The 17,785-nt window shown below is 37.6% G+C and overlaps 1 pseudogene; it reads right to left on the bottom strand.

The window, feature by feature from the left end:
- Window positions 1–4,754: 4,754 nt before the first annotated feature.
- Window positions 4,755–5,431, bottom strand: LOC145018115 (dirigent protein 21 pseudogene; annotated as a pseudogene).
- Between the last annotated feature and the right edge of the window lie 12,354 nt (window positions 5,432–17,785).

The following is a 17,785-nucleotide window of genomic DNA, read 5'->3' as shown; positions in this document are numbered from 1 at the left end:
AATTAAATGGTCCCGTTACAATTGGGGGCCCTAAGCCCTACCTTTATTCACTAAAGCATAAGGTCGACCCTATCAACTATGATATTGACTAACCTAAAAGTTTTTGTAAGTTTTAGTAAGTTAACCGCGATTGTTACTTAATGTTAGTTACTGTTAGTAATGTCCATTATGTTAACGTTTATAAACCGTCGCGACGGTTGTGTGAAAGGTTGTGATCACAACAAGATGTAGCCTTTAGCGACGCCACTTTAACGACAATGCTAGCTTTAGCAGCAGCATCAGGTGTCGACACTAAAGCTTGCATCGCCGCTAAAGGGTTCGTCGTTAATACCTTCTACCGGCGATCCATGTGAGGGTTCTACAAGTGAATTGTATCCCTACATTTTTAAGTTGATCCCACATGTAAGGTTTGTCTCTATACGTAAGCAATAGAGGCGACACTGTCGCCGCTAATGCTCCCGAAAATGCCCGCAAAGAATTCCCTCTAACTCGATGCCGCTATGAACTATTGTCGCCACAAAAAGCGTTGCCGATAAAGGTAAGTCCCTTTAATTCGTTCAACGTCCCAAAACTGGGTGGACTCTCCACTGTTTCCCCTTTCGATTTCTATTGAACGAATTCACCAACTATTTGCAACGATTGTCACCCACATTATTGATCGGCCTCGCCAGCCTCCACCCCTACTTATACGAGCTTGTTTCAACCTCACTGGCTCATGACCTTGACTTTAACGACGACGAATACTCAGGTTCTGCAGGCTTCTCCGACGACGGTATGTTCTATCTTCCGTCCTTTCTCTTTCTCATTTTCTTCCGACCAATATCTCGACTTTATTTTGCTTTTTTTAATGGTTTTAAGGACTGCAATTTAACCATGACCACTCATCTGTTGTTCTCTAATGACTACCACCACCACAACACCATCGGTTCTCTTCCCTCCTTTATCTTTCTCTTTCTCCTTTAATGAAAATTTTTACCCTAATTTCATGATTTTTTGTGGTTTTAAGACATCACCAACGTCATTGGCTAATTTCTTAAAGGTCCTTAAGTTTTGAAAATATTATTGGTTCTACCCTTTAACGTTTTTTTGGTTAATTAAAGCATCATATATTTTTTTTAATTTTTTGCGTTTTTGCCCATTTTAGGGGTTTCCCGGTCACTTGCAAGTTGCTTAAATGGGACGCTGTGTCGATGATGATTGTGCACTTTTTTTTGTTGATTTGGCACTAAGTTGTTAATTACTTAAAAAGGAACGCACTAAGCACAAGAAAGAGGAAGGATTGGAGCTCTCTCCACACGGAATGTCAATAACCAACTTTACCACCAGGCTGGGATGCTTTTAATGTATGTATGTCTAACTTTTTCAGTTTAATATATAAATAGGAAAAACCCCATTTTCCCCGTGTTACATTTTTTTTATTAAAAACCCGTATTAATGAAGATATGAGAAAAATCGACTTTTAGGACTTTTGACCCTGAATTCGAAGAACTATTCCAAGCTGATTTCCTCAATAAAGAAACTTTTTCAGACCCATCTGTAACGTCCTAAAAATTATAGGGTAATTTTTTCATTTTAACATATATTTAAACATTCATTATCCTTTAGTCAAACATTTAGAAGTATTTCAAAATAAAACAATTATCAGAATTCATTCCCAAAATCACGAATTGCAGAAAATACGGGTGTAAGCGTTGCGATCAAGTCTGACCCTTTTCTTTCGAACCGAAAGTACCTCAAACCATAAACCACAAACTGTAAGCACAAATCTTGGTGAGTTCCCCAAATACCATATACCATACATATCATATGAGCCATAAATATCAAACATATAACAAGAGGTGCTATGTGCCAACCATAGTTTTATCATTATTCCACTAGTCGTATCCTGTGACAAGTAGGGTCGTGCAAAGAGACCCAAGACTTTTGATCAGCGAGTGAGAGGCCAACAGGGTCGAGGTCAGTGCAGCACGTACGGGAAGCAGCACGATGGAGTTTGTCGATTTAGGGGTTCAGGTTGCTATAAGTGTGGCAGGCTTGGTCAGGTCCGCAGAGATTTCCCTCGAGGGACCAGTCCGTTATGTTTCCATCGCAACCAGGTGGGCCACGACAACCGCAACTATCCGATGTTGTGGGGTGGATCAGCATGTATACCTACTCTAGTTACTTTGAGGATCATTGATAGTCACCAGGGAAAAGTAGATGTTCCCGTGGTGAGGAGTCGGGTATTGCAGTCACATACTGAGGAGATCTGAGTTCCACCGGCTGACGTCGTGCATATTTTATTTTGAGAATCTTCATATGCCATTTTACATACCGAGATCCGTGCTTAGAAGATATTCAGGTAAGATGGTTTTGGATGTCGATGTCGGAGAAATTGACCACCATCAGAGAAAGCTTCAAGTAAGAGAATACCAACAACCGGTTCGATCTTTGGTGGTCTCAGCAAGGAGGAATCCGCAAGGTGGGCATGTTGGGTTTGAATACATAAATTATAGGGGTCATTCGGGAATACAAGGCAATTAGGAATTGGTTTGATTATGGGTGTAAGATCGGTAATTGTCAAGTTCATACCTTCGAAGTGTGGTTAGTTGCAGATTCTCATGGGAATTACACTAGTGCAAGTAGGTCGTTGAATTGGTTTGTACCCGTTTCGATAGTTGAGATTTTGTTCTCGTCATTCAATAAGTCGTCGAGGACTTATAGTGGATTTAGTTGAAAGTGCTCGAGAATATTGATCTTTTTGAGATTTCAGCAGCTTTAAGTAGTCAGGTTGCAAGATAGATTAGAAATCTATCAATTATGTGGTTGGAAGAGCACAGTTGAATCCAAGTGGGGGAGAACCGCTTAGACTATGGGATTGCACAAGAAATGAGATTTCTGGTTACCTTGCACATTAGTTGTGTTGTATAGAGGGTATGTGATTAATTTCGAGGAGTATTCACTTAATTTTGGCTAATGCTCCTGTACATAAGCAATAGAGGCGACACCGTCGCCGCTAATGCTCCCAAAAATGTCCACAAAGAATTCCCTCTAACTAATTGCCGCTACTAACTATTGTCGCCACAAAAAGCATTGCCAATAAATGTAAGTCCCTTTAATTCATTCAACGTCCCAAAACTGGGTGTGCTCTCGATTTCCCCCCTCTCGATTTCTATAGAACGAATTCACCGACTATTTGCAACGATTGTCACCCACGTCACCGACTGGTGCCACCAGCCTCCACCCCCACTTATACTTGACAGTTTCAACCCTCTCCGACTCACCACTTTGACTTTAACGACGATGAATACTCAACTTCTGCAGGCTTCTCCGACGACGGTATGTTCTTTGTTCCCTCCTTTCTCTTTCTCATTTTCTTGTGACCAACATTTTGACTCTATTTTTTCATGGTTTTAAGGACTGTAGTCAAACCACGACCACTCATATGTTGTTCTCCAACGACTACCACCACCGCAACACCATCAGTTCTCTTCCCTCCTTTTTCTTTCTCTTTCTCCTCTAACGAAAATTTTGACCCTAATTTCATGATTTGTGGTTTCAAGGCACCACCAACGTCTGGGGCTAATGTCATAAAAGTCCTTAAGATTTGAAAATATTGTTGGTTCTACTCTTTTACATTTTTTGGGTTAATTAAAATCGCACATTTGTTTTAATTTTTTGCATTTTCGCCCATTTTAGGGGTTTCCCGGTCACTTGCTGGTCGCGTGAGTGGGATGCCATGTCGATGATGACTATGCATTTTTAACTAACTTGGCACTAAGTTGTTAATTGCTTAAAAAGGGGCGCAATAAGCACAAGAAACAGGCACACATGGAATGTCAACAACCAACTTTACCATTAGGTTGTGATGCTTTTTGTATATGTCTAACTTTTTCAATTTAATAAACAACTAGAATAAAACTCCATTTGCCTCACGTCAAATTTTTTTTATTTTAAAACCGTATTAATGAAGATATGGGAAAAATCGATTTTTGAAGACTTTTGAGCCGATTCCACCAATAAAGAGACTTTTTCAGAGTCGTCCCTAGAACTTAAACGATTGTTAATGTGTTAGAGCAATTGCAAAACTAAAGATAAAAGATAACTGCCTCATATGGTACATGTGAAATCGATTTCAATGCTACATCTGGAGTTTTCTTGAAGAATGGCATATTAAACTTAGGTGGTTTTTAAAAAAACCGGCAATAATTTCATTGGACCTTAGAGGCGGCCTATGAGATGAACGGATGAAAATCAATAGCTGAAGGACCAAAACAATCAAACCCTTAAATTATTAAAACATTTATTCATATGAAGATTGAAAAATCATTTTCGACCCGGCCCTATTATCTCTAAATTGCCTAGCTTAGATCTACGGACGTTACATATTGTATTATACTTCTTTTACCTGTGGACTAGACCTGAGTAGGTTGGGGGTACATAAGGTATGGACGACACACATTCATGCATGCGCAAATCGGGTTGTCCCTATGTACGTTGGGCGTACCCATGCGTATGTACGTTGGGCGTACCCATGCGTAAGTACACGAGCCAAGGGTACATAAGGTATGGACGACACACATCTGTTGTTACCATGAGTATTAACCTAGTAGGATAATGTTTGAATAAAAGTCAATGTGAAAGAATAATACTTTTCTGAAAAATATAGAGACAACATTATGATAAACGAGAAATAACTAATTCAGCATAAACAAATACACAAATGTACACTCATAAATAAAGAATATAAAAATAAAATTATCATGAACCGAAAACCAGAAATAAGAACATCAATAAGCAAGAATGAAAAGTTAATATCAATAATGAAGGACATAAATATTGTACTCAACAATGGCATCTCGATTGGTCGCATTAAGAAAATAAGTCCGAGCTTCAGCATACCCTCGAGCAAATCGGAAAACACCACTCCCTCCAATCACCGGGAACTCTCTTACCGGCGACATAAGAGGGTTCCGACCCAATATACTCAAAGTGCTTCCATTATACCTTTCTTCATCAAACACATAGTTGTGAACCATCATAAAGCTCATATTATTCAAATCCGCAGATGCATACATCCCTTGAGCTCTTCCCACCCGAGTAGAGTTAGGTTCCGGCCCCACTGTCAAGAGGTTGTCCACCATGATCACCGCCCCAAATCCGGTGGCGGAAGTGTTGGTAATTGGGGCTTCAGCCACCCGAATGGCGGTTGCATTTGGGCCGCCAACCACGTTGTGGTAGAAAAAATGGAGGTGCGTTAGGTTTTGCTTTCCACGTGGCATCGCTGTTCGTCGCAAGCTGGTTGAGAAAGTCTGGGATTTTCCGGCGAGGAGGAGTGAGAGAAGGACGACTATGAAGGTGGTGGCAGCTGTGGAAGTGGAGATGAGATTGTTTGCCATTCAGTTCGATCTTTTAATTTGAGAAATAGCTAGAAAGTGGTGGATTGAGATGTTTTTTCCTTTGCATGGTGCTTGCCTATTTATATATACTTGAAAGTGAAAACTTTTGCAGAATAACTTGTCATAATAAATATTTCTATATATTAATACTTCTATGATGTAAAAATATTGAATAAATCTAAAACCTTGAACTTGATTATAAAAAACTGATTACACGTTTTTTCAGTATATATTTTCTTATGAATAAATCTTCAACCTGAATTTTTTTATACATTTACAAGGGTAAAACTAAATATTATTATACATTCAATTCATCCTTGTAAACTAGGGGCAGAACACGGAATTTAAAAAAGGGGGTTAAATATATATGATACTTGAATTCATTTGAATAATTTTGTTTATAAAACTATAGAGTTGAAGAAGTTTTACGATGCAGTTCATCTTTAATGTGATATAAAAAAGAAACAGACAAAAAAATCTGAGACTATAATTGTTTTGGGTAGTTGTGATGATAATTTACAAAAATACAATGTTGAAAGTTTGCGCCGATTTGAAAGTAACTGATTGTATTGATCCTTCATATTTTTGATTGGTGGATGTGCATGGTTTTGAAACCTTTATGGCATCCACCACGCAAAACTGTTTGACCTTCTCCATGGTCAACGAATATAAGGTTTTGACTTTTGCTTGTGGTACTTAACTTTATCCACACAATACAATGCTCCATAATAATTAATTCAAAATTAAATTAGTTGCCATATTTTTTCTGTCTATGATATTAGCATCTTAGACGATGAACAAGACCAAGTTGCATGAGATACGCAACTTTCCAACGCGCTTCAAGATCGAGAAAGAAGACTATAATATGCACATCTAGATGTTCCTAACCATCTCCCTCAAAGACATCAAGTGTTGTTTATTTTTTTATTTTTTTTGACACTGAGTTATTTAAAGCTAAGACCAAGGAAAGAGGAAATAGACATAATTGTTTGGGTAATCACAGCTCGGAGAGATAATGTAAAGGAAATAAAAGCTCGAAGAAGTAAGAACCAAATCTTCACATGTGTAGACTAATAGACACCACTGATGAACTTGTTGAGATCATATTCCTACTGGATTCACCGGTAAGAATTCTATTATTATGGCATCAAAAGTTGGGGATAATCAAATTCAGAGAAGGCTAAGGAAGCTTCAAGAATCCAAAAGATGGAATGAGAATAAGGCTAAATAGAAAATTAATAAGAAATTGGTCGTACATATCCTACTCTTGAACTTCGGTACTCAACTTCCTATATATAAGACATCTAACGCATGAATCATGTACTAGAATTCTCCTTCTTGAGAGTTCGAGATGTTCTTTCACATTGTCAAGATGAAGTGTCAAAATGGAACTCGTCTTTGACAGTGTTAATTAAGGAGTTATTCATGTATTAGGGCCGGCTCAATAGGGTTGGAGGCTCTAAGTGAACTAAAAATTTGGAGTCCTTTGATATTTATTATACTTAATGTTATAAACGCTCCTCTTAATCATTAATGCCATTTAAATAAAGCCAAAAACAATTAAAATACAAATTACATAACTTAATAATAAAACATTGTGTTTGAATCAGAAGACAAAAATATATTATCTCATTCAAAACAAAACCAAATTATAAAGTCAAAACACAGAATTCTGTCCAGCTAACATTAACATGGCAGCCTAGTTTTTTATTCAATCTCAGCCCATGTGGAGGTGTCTCAGCAGCCCAATATCTTGAGAGACCATTTTTCATTTGTTATCTTATTTAAGCTATGCAAAGTGTCCGATCTGACAGCCCAAAATTATTTTCAATCTTTGAGCCTATGACGTGAGGATGAAGTTAAAAAAATTGCACCAAAACAACTAAACAAGAGGAATGGGATGACTTACAAAAAGGCCGCACACATTTTTTGGGGAGGATCCACACACACACACAAAAAAAAAAAAAAAAAAAAAAAAGGCAAGAACGAGAACGGCGAACTTAAAGATTTACATAGCATCAAAACAATCTTAATTTCTTGTAGTAAGTTTTATATTTTGTTGATTGAATTGTAGTTTCCGGAGTTTAACAGTGGGACAAAGCTTATGTAAACATTACCGTTTCAAATTCATTACAACAGAATAGCAAATTTTGATTTTTGAGCAATGGAGAAACCAAGAATGGCAGCGATTCAGTCGACTGTCTTTTAGTGTGGAAGAGTGGGAGAATCAATTGAAGAAGAATGCCTAGAATTGAGTCCGAGAATGGAGAAAAAACAAAAGTTTAATTGTCTTGAGTCTTAGACGTCGTCACAGGTGTGATTGTAGTTGAAAGAATCGCAGGCGTGATTTTTTTTGTGGAATGGGAGTACGGCATGGAGCGTGAATAGATGGAGACTAGAAGCGGACATGAAATTAAATGGGCCCCTTACAATTGTGAGCCCTAAGCCTTACCTTTACTCACTAAAGCATAAGGTCGGCCCTATCAAATATGATGTTGATTAACCTAAAAGATTTCTTAAGTGTTAGTTAACCAAGATTGTTATTTAATGTTAGCTTCTGTTAGTGATGTCCATTATGTTACGTTTATAAACTGTCGTGACGGTTGTATGAAACGTTGTGATCACAACAAGATGTAGCCTTTAGCGACGCCACCTTAACGACAATGCTAGCTTTAGTAGCGGCATCAGATGGTGTCGACACTAAAGCTTGCATCGCCGCTAAAGGGGTCGTCGTTAATACCTTCTACCGGCGATCCATGTGAGGTTTCTACGAATGAATTGTAGCCCTACATTTTTAAGTTGATCCCACATGTAAGGTTTGTCTCCATACATAAGCAATAGAGGCAACACCGTCGCCGCTAATGCTCCCGAAAATATTCGCGAAGAATTCCCTCTAACTCGTTGTCGTTATTAACTATTGTCACCACAAAAATCATTGTCGATAAAGGTAAGTCCTTTAATTCGTTCAACGTCCCAAAGCTGGGTGGACTCTCGATTGTTTCCCCCTTTCGATTTCTATTGAACGAATTCACCAACTATTTGCAACGATTGTCACCCACATTATCGACCGACGCCACCAGCCTCCACCCCCACTTATACGAGCTTGTTTCAACCCTCGCTGACTCATGACCTTGACTTTAACGACGACGAATACTCAAGTTATGGAGGCTTCTATGGTGACGGTATGTTCTCTCTTCCCTCCCATCTCTCTCTCTTTCTCATTTTCTTCTAACTAACATGTCGACTTTATTTTGCTTTTTTTTTAATGGTTTTAAGGAATGCAATTGAACCACAATCACTCATCTGTTGTTCTCTAAAGACTACCACCACCACAACACCATAAGTTATTTTTCCTCCATTCTCTTTCTCTTTCTCCTCTAATGAAAATTTTGACCCTAATTTCATGATTTGTGTGGTTTTAAGACATCATCAAGGTCACGGGCTAATGTCTTAAATGTCCTTAAGTTTTGAAAATATTATTGTTTCTACCCTTTAACTTTTTTTGGTTAATTAAAGTAGCATATTTGTTTTAATTTTTTGCATTTTCGCCCATTTTAGGGTTTCCGGTCACTTCCAGGTTGCCTAAATGGGACGTCATGTTGATGATGATTGTACATTTTTTTTGCTGATTTGGCACTAAGTTGTTAATTACTTAAAAAGGAACGCACTAAGCACAAGAAACAGGTCGGATTGGAGCTCTCTCCACACGGAATCTCAATAACCAACTTTACCACCAGGTTGGGATGCTTTTTATGTATGTATGTCTAATTTTTTTTAGTTTAATATATAACTAGGAAAAAAAAACCTCATTTTCCCCGTGTCAGATTTTTTTATTAAAAAATCGTATTAATGAAGATATGTGAAAAATCGACTTTTAGGACTTTTGACGCTAAATTCAAAGAACTATCCCCAGCTGATTCCGCCAACAAAGATACTTTTTTAGACCCGTATGTAACGTCCTAAAAATTATAGGATAAAATTTTCATTTTTAACATATATTTAAACATTCATTATCCTTTAGTCAAACATTTAGAAGTATTTCAAAATAAAACAATTAACAAAGTTCATTCCCAAAATCACGAATTGCAGAAAACATAGGTATAAGCGTTGTGATCAAGTCTGGTCCTTCCCTTTCGAACCGAAAGTACTTGAAACCATAAACCACAAACTGTAAGCACAAAGCTTGGTGAGTTCCCCTAATACCACATATCATACATATCATACGAGCTATAAATATCAAACATACAACATGAGGTGATATGTTCCAACCATAGTCTTATCATTATTCCACGAGTCGTATCATGTGGAAATTAGGGGTCCTGCAAAGAGACCCAAGACTTTTGACCAGCGAGTGTGTAATGCCTGTAGATCCGGGCTATTCAATTTAGAGACGATAAGCATCAAAAATGACTTTTTTGATGGAAGATTATTTAGAAGCAGTGATATTAACTAAGTTGTAGTATCTGTTACAAGGATTCCGTACATATAAAGAACGCCGAAATCCGAGTTATAACGAAGAAGTTATGACATGTCGAAGTTTCACGACAGAACCGACACGACACAGCACGATGTAAATAGTGAATTTACGTTAGAGCGATATTTGGCCTTAGTGATCTAAATAAAGGTCTTAGAATACGTTAAACCAAGAGCGTGCATAAAAAGAACGTCTTAATCTGACTTCGTATGAGGAAGTTATGATTTTTCGAAGTTTCAGCATTAGCAGTATGCAGCCGAAACTCGAGATTGAGGTCGAGTGATATTTAGCCAAAACTTTCTAAATGAGAATTGAAGATCTCATCAATATTAGTCCAACGATAAAAAGACAGATGAAAACGGAGTTCATATGAAGGAGTTACGAATTCCGAACGAAGTTTTCGTGTCTCAGCCTACTAAAAATAATATATTAATAATATATTAAAATTAAATTCAAAATTAGCCAACAGAGTCTAAATGAGAGTTGTAGAGCATAATCTCACCTTCACGTCGATATAAAGAACGTCAAAAACGTAGTTCGTATGCAAAAGTTATGAATTTCTGAAGTTTGAGGAGCGAAACCCCAAAACTGTTAGAGTTCACGACGTGAATACAGTATTCACGACGTGAACTCAGTATTTATGACTTCTGGAGTCTGACAGACGCAACTTTCGATGACGCATGCAGTGAAGACTGAACTCACGATGTGAATATTTGAGATTCACGACGTGAATCCATAAAATCAGCCCTATAAATAGAATTCAAGGGGCAGTCGAGTTTGGTTGCTCAATCTCTTCTCTCCCACTCCCGATACTATCTCTAAGCCCTATTTTAACCCCCTGAAGCCCCGGTATCATCCCAAGACCCGAAGCCTAAAAATCCCGAGAAGAAAAGAGTTTCCAAGCCGAAGCTCTGCCTGCGAGAAGCCCGGTGTGTGAAGATCTTCTAGTTTCACCAAAGAATACTACTTCTACAAGCAGTAGTGCTGTCCGATCATCTTCTGATCAAGTGAGTGTATAGTCACTTTCTTCTTACACATAAATATTAAGTATTTGCTATGAAATACGTATTATGTGTGTATATATTGTTGTTTATTTGAGATAATTATGGAATGGATAAATTATATAGATATTAATGAGTTAAACTGTATATGTATCTTGTATCTACGAATATGTTGGGTAGAGCATGGGTAGATGAGATTGTTGGTATGGGATAAAGGATGATTTGGATCATGAGATAAAAGGATAAAGATATAAACTTGTTATAGATTCGGGAGTATGGATTAGATCAAGAGGTTAGTTTTAGATCCAAGAATATGGATTAGGTAATGAGGTAAATTTTAGATCCGGAAGTACGGATTATGTAATTTTGAACTAAGTGTTCATCCGATAGGGTATCATGTGCATATTCCATTTCATGGGCATAATTTTGATACAAGTATTGATTAAAGTATTAATTATATATGTATGTGAAGTATTTGTTATTACCCGAAATACGTGTTATATATATATATATATATATATATATATATATATATATATATATATATATATATATATATATATATAATTGATGATATACAACGTACGAACCAGTTATGGTCCAATATGTGTTAAGATGTGTATATATGATATTATTACTTAAAACTTTGTGCTAAGTATTCTCATAGTTAGCGTTTCCAAACAAAGATAGTATCGGAAATTGATTATAGGCATTGTAGGCTTGCCTAGTGATGGGTTAAGACTTAAATAGGGATGTTTAGTTCCATTAAGTTTGTACATTGGGTAGCCTCTTATTAAGAGTACGTGTGTTGTGAGATTGATGATCGGTGGAGTACGTCCTACGTACAGAAGTACATTTTATCTATGAAGTCCTTTTCAAAGCTCTATGTCTTGGGTGCTGCTTGTGCCAGGGTACTATTATGTTCTCGGGTACGAGTCTTTCGCATACCAGAGTACAATAATGTGCCAGAAGTACTATCATGTACAAAGTCTTTTGACAATTTTGTATGTCAGCTACGGGAGCGTACATGATTACTCTAGTAGTATTTCCCCATACTTTTATTTTGAGAGAGCTTTGGAGTCAGTGTTTCTTTTATGAGGTGATCGACCAAGCTTCATTTGTCAGCGTTTTCTTTCACGAAGTAATTTAGGGAACGTCGTAGACTGCCTAATAAAGTGTGTCGGTAATAGACCACTGCTAGGTATGTCTGGTGTTATATTGCTGGATAGGGTGCGCCTGGGGGTGAAATACCTCATGTATTCAGGCCACTGCTAGGAAAAGTTCGATGCTAGATAGGGAGAGTCTGGGGGTATAATACCTCACGATATTCGGACCACGCCTAGGCATTGTTATCTAGATAACTACCCCTGGATTAAAATGTCTTGTGGTTCTTTCTTTTACGAATGAAGGTTCGTGGTGAAACTTATTCCATTCCCCTCATTTGATGTCTTTATTGATCCTCGTTTGTTGTCAGGGAATTTCCGAAGCGGCTTCGTCAGTTTGTGGTTCATATCAATTCCTTAGGCTAGATCTCGTAAGATCATTGTATAGAGTCAGTATGTGGGGATTAACGGGATGGGATATATTGTTTTAGAAATATGTTTTATATGTGTTTATAATATTAGTAGTTTTGCAGGATCGATATATACTTTATTATCACATTGTTTGAACTAATAGCTTTCATACTCTGAGTTCCTTAGGGGATTGGGTTCACCAGGGATATTCGAACTAAGTGTTCATTAGATATTTGAACTTAGTGTTCATCAGGGATATTTGAACTAAGTGTTCATTAAGTGTTTGTGAACTAGGTGTTCATTGGGTAATATTGGAACTAAGTGTTCACTAGGTGTTCTTGAACTAGGTGTTCATTAATTAGTGTAAACTGCATGTTCACCAGAGGTAATCTAAGAACCTTGGCAGCACTAGACTGTGTGCCAGTTCCTTAGGGCAATCCTTAGGAATGAATAGGAGAAGGGTAATCAATTCTTAGGATACATCTTTAAGAAATAAATGGAGATAATGGGGTGGGTAATTAGATTGATTGTTTGATAATTCAATATAATAATTATATTATTGTGGGTTGAAAACCCTATATGCTCAACAGGCTCCCAATCCTGACCCTCTCAGTTTTCTTTGTATTACAGGTTATGGTACGAGAGCATAAGTTGGCTGACATAATGAGAAATTTTGGATTATAGGTCAGTAGTTATGAATAACTGTTGTAAGGTCTATTTTTGTTCTGTTTATGCTTTTGTTCTGTATTGAACATGACATCCCGAGATTTTGTTATATAACGAAAATACTTTTCTTTAAATAAATGTTTTGATAAATTCTTATCATATTTTGTTTTGGGAACAAATTCCGTAACTGTTTTCTTTAAAAGATTGCTCGGATTTTAAAAACAAAGCATAAACAAATCGGTCTTTTATGGCCGTGAAATTGGGGATGTCACATAGTGAGAGGCCAGCAGGGCCGAGGTCAATGCAGCACGTGCAGGAAGCAGCACGATGGAGTTTGTAAATTTTAGGGGTTCAGATTTCTATAAGTGTGGCAAGCTTGGTCAGGTCATCAGAGATTTTCCCCGAGGGATGAGTCTGTTATGTTTTCATTGCAACCAGGTGGGCTACGAGAAGGCTGACTATCCGATTTTGTGGAATGGAGCAGTATGTATACCTACACTAGTTACTTTGAGGATCACTGATAGTCACGAGGGCAAAGTGGATATTCCCATGGTGAAGAGTCGGGCATTGCAGTCACGGGCTAAGGAAATCCGAGTTCCACCAGCTGACGTCGCGTATATTTTATTTTGAGAATCTTCATATGCCATTTTCCATACCGAGAGTTGTGCTTAGAAGATATTCAGGTAAGATGGATTTGGATGTCAATGTGGGAGGCATTGACCACCGTTAGAGCAAGCTTTAAGTGAGAGAATACCAACAACCGGTTCAATCTTTGGTGGTATCAGTAAGGAGGAATCCGTAAGGTGGGCATGTTGGGTTTGAATGCAGGAATTATAGGGGTTATTCGGGAATACAAGGCAATTAGGAACTGGTTTGATTGTGGGTGTAAGATCAGTAATTGTCAAGTTCATACATTCGAAGTGTGGTTAATTGCAGGTTCGCATGGGAATTACACTAGTGCAAGTAGGTCGTTGAATTGGTTTGTACCCATTTCGATAGTTGAGATTTTGTTCTTCGTTATTCGATAAGTCGTCGAGGACTTATAGTGGATTTAGTGGAAAGTGCTCAGGAATATTGATCTTTTTGAGACTTTGGGGAGTATTCATTTAATTTTGGCAGGTGTGTGTTTGCTAGGATTGGATAGTAATGAATGCTAGTAGTTGTTGGCTCAGGTTGTCGGCAACTTTGAGTAGTCAGGTTGCAAGATAGATTAGAAATCTATCAATTATGTGGTTGGAAGAGCGTAGTTGAATCCAAGTGTAGGAGAATCGCTTAGACTATGGGATTGCACAAGAAATGATATTTTAGGTTACCTTGCACATTAGTAGTGGTGTATGGAGGGTATGTGATTAATTTTAAGTGGAGATTGTATTTGAGCCTCTTTTCCTGTTCTTTTTCATGTTTGATGAAGGCTTTAGGGTTCGAATCATAACTCAAACACCTTATTGGGGTATAATTGGATTACGTTTTGTCTCATGATAATTATGGTTAGTATGGTAGATGCATGGTAAGACCATGGGTTGGGTCCATGGCAGTATGGAAGTGTTTTAAGACTACGGGGTGGTCGTAGCATTCACTAGGATGACAGGTAGTGATAGAAGTGATGTAAGATTGTTGGGTGGCTATTGCATTCACTAGGTTGGTAGGTAGTGATTGAGTTGTTTTAAGACTGCGGGGTGGCCGTAGCATTCACTAGGTTGGCGTTGTAATAAAAGTGTTGTGAGACCGTGGGAAGGCCCCAACATTCATGGTATCAAGGAAGGATGTGGGCCATATGGAGTCGATCATGATGTAAGACTGTAGTTGGATGGGCAACATTTATTTAGAGCAAAGTAAGTGACATTGCATCAGTGTGTTGGTTGGTTATGATATCCTTGGTTAGAACAAGAGGGTTGTTGAAGCCTTATATACAAGTAGGTTCGGGTAGCTTAGTCATACAACCTCTTGGATAGAGTCTCATAGTGCATTCATTTGAAAGGAAGTTGATTTCAACAATTGGTCGGTAATCCGACGCTTCAGATAATTTGTAGATCAGCTCAGAGCTCAAAAGATCTTTGATAGATCGAATATGTGAATGTTGATCAGCAGGAAAATTTAGGGTCGTAAGGACTTGGTTCATATTAGATAGCGAAGTGGAACCATATTGGCTGTGATTTAGAATGGTTTTGTATGTCGGGAAGTCAGATAAGGTATTGGATTCCTGGTTTTGAGCTAAGTAATGATGGTTGTCTGTTATCAGTTCACGTCAGCAGGAGCAAGGATTCGTCCATCGTTAGTATGTTACTTTTTCTTAGGATGGGTTCAATTATTTGAAGGCCATAATATGTTAGGGTCAACTTTTATCAGGAATCTGGTAGGTGGTCAGGGTGTATATTGTAACGCCCGTAGATATGGGCTAGTCAATTTAGAGGCAATAAGTGTCGAAAACGAATTTTCGGAAAAATATTATTTATAATAAATATTCTTAAACAAGTTGTAGAATATGTCTCACGGTTTACGTACACATAAATAAATCCGAAATCCGAATTATAACGAATAAGTTATGGCTCGTCGAAGTTTTACGGCAAAACTAGCACGACACCGGGAAGCGTAAATAGTAAATTTACAATGGAGTGACTTTTAGCCTTAGCAATCTAAATGAAAGTTGTAGTATAAGATGAACCAAGAACATACAAAAAAAAGAACGCTCAAATCTAACTTCGTATGAGGAAGTTATGAATTTTCTAAGATTTGGCTTAGCAGTGCACGGCCCGAAACTCGATTTTTAGTTCGAGCAGTTTTTGGCTTACGCGACCTAAATGAGAGTTGAATATCTCATTAATAGGAACTCAACGGTAAAAAAGAAAGACAAAAATGGAGTCCGTATGAAGGAGTTACGAATTCTTCGCGGTCAATTAATAGTCTAAACGTCTCCTACTGTTAAATTTGAGATCGGTCAAGAATTACCCAACGGAGTCTAAATGAAAGTTTTAGATCTTGATTTTACCTACGCATTAAAAAAAGAACGTCAAAAATAGAGCTCGTATGCGAGAGTTATGATTTTTCTAAATTTGAAGGCTGATACACGATAGGGGGTGATGTGGCACCACCAGAATTGGACACGTGGCACCACCAGAAGTCTGCCACATGCCCCAACTCGGCAAGTAGGTCCTCCTACTTGGCGAGTCCATCTGTCAGCACCCCTAAAAATAGAGGTGTCGGGTTCCCTCACTTCCTCACACCTTCAAACCCTTCCTTCTCTCTCTAAAGCCCCAACCCCCCCCCCCCCTAAAGTCTAGGTAAACCCCCTAGCACCTGAAGGAAGCCGCAAGGCTCCCGAAGTCTCGAGAAAAGATCATTTCGCTCAGAAACTCTACTCTGGAGGAGCCCGGTTTTCGATAAAACCTGTTGTAAGTGAGTTATGCCTACCCTATCTTTAGTATAGGTTATGTTTCAATATAGTAATGTTATTAGGTCCTTAAATTAACTATTTGGGCTATTATTATGAGTTATATAGAGTGTTGTTTAACACTTATATAATAATAATAATAGCTAGACTATTAATTAGTTGCGGTTAATGTTAGACTAAACCTTAGTGATACTGATACTAGGTTGTATCGAGGGATAACTGTTTTGAGATAACGAAGCGTTGTTTGAAGGCAGAATCACCACCTTTTCCAAGTGAGTGCATAGTCCCTTTCATGAACATGATTTTAATAAAAGTATTGATTGAAGTATTAAATATATGTTTATGTTTGAGTTAATTGATGTTGCCTGAAAAATGTGTTAAAGAACATACCTGATTATATATGATGATTTAGGATAAAGAGTAGACCTAAATTAATTATGAGGAATATTGGGTAGTATTTTCTTACAAGTACAAGTGAGTTATACTCAGAGAATAGAACTTTAGTATATGTCATTTATCCAGGATCATGGATTAAGACATAGCCATTCGTCCCTAGTCCGAGAGTATGGATTAGGTATAATCATTCATCATTAATCCGAAAGTATGGATTAGTCATTCGTCCCTAGCCCGAGAGTATGGATTAGGCATAATCATTCGTCGTTAATCCGAGAGTATGGATTAGTCATTCGTCCCTAGTCCGAGAGTATGGATTAGGAATAATCATTCTTCATTAATCTGAGAGTATGGATTAGTCATTCGTCCCTAGTCCGAGAGTATAGATTAGGCATAATCATTCGTCATTAACCCAAGAGTATGGATTAGTCATTCGTCCCTAGTCCGAGAGTATGGATTAGGTATAATCATTCGTCATTAATCTGAGAGTATGGATTAGTCATTCGTCTTTAGTCCGAGAGTATGGATTAGGCATAATCATTCGTCATTAACATGAGAGTATGGATTAGTCATTCATCCCTACTCTGAGAGTATGGATTTGGTAAATCCGTTCATTTTTGATCAGGGAGTATGGATTAGGTAAAGCGGTTAATCTTAGGTCTGAGAGTACGAATAGTCTCGTTGTGAGGATCGACGGGGTGGGATAACAGTTTCTTATATATATATATATATATATATATATATATATATATATATATATATATATATATATATATATATATATAGTGAAATTGTATATTTTGTGAGTTCTAAATTATATATATGATATAACATTGTGGGATTGAAAACCCTATGTACTCACCAGGTTTTCCAACCTGACCCACTCAGTTTATTTGTAATACAAGTGTCGATATGAAGTTACATTACACTGAGAGATTTAAAAGAGATGTAGATCACTATTCACTAGTGTA

The sequence above is a fragment of the Lactuca saligna genome, chromosome 9 (genome assembly GCF_052625555.1).
Source record: "Lactuca saligna cultivar CGN05327 chromosome 9, ASM5262555v1, whole genome shotgun sequence".
Taxonomy (NCBI): domain Eukaryota; kingdom Viridiplantae; phylum Streptophyta; class Magnoliopsida; order Asterales; family Asteraceae; genus Lactuca; species Lactuca saligna.
Note: the sequence above shows the minus strand (reverse complement) of the source record. Positions and strands in the feature narration are given on the sequence as shown.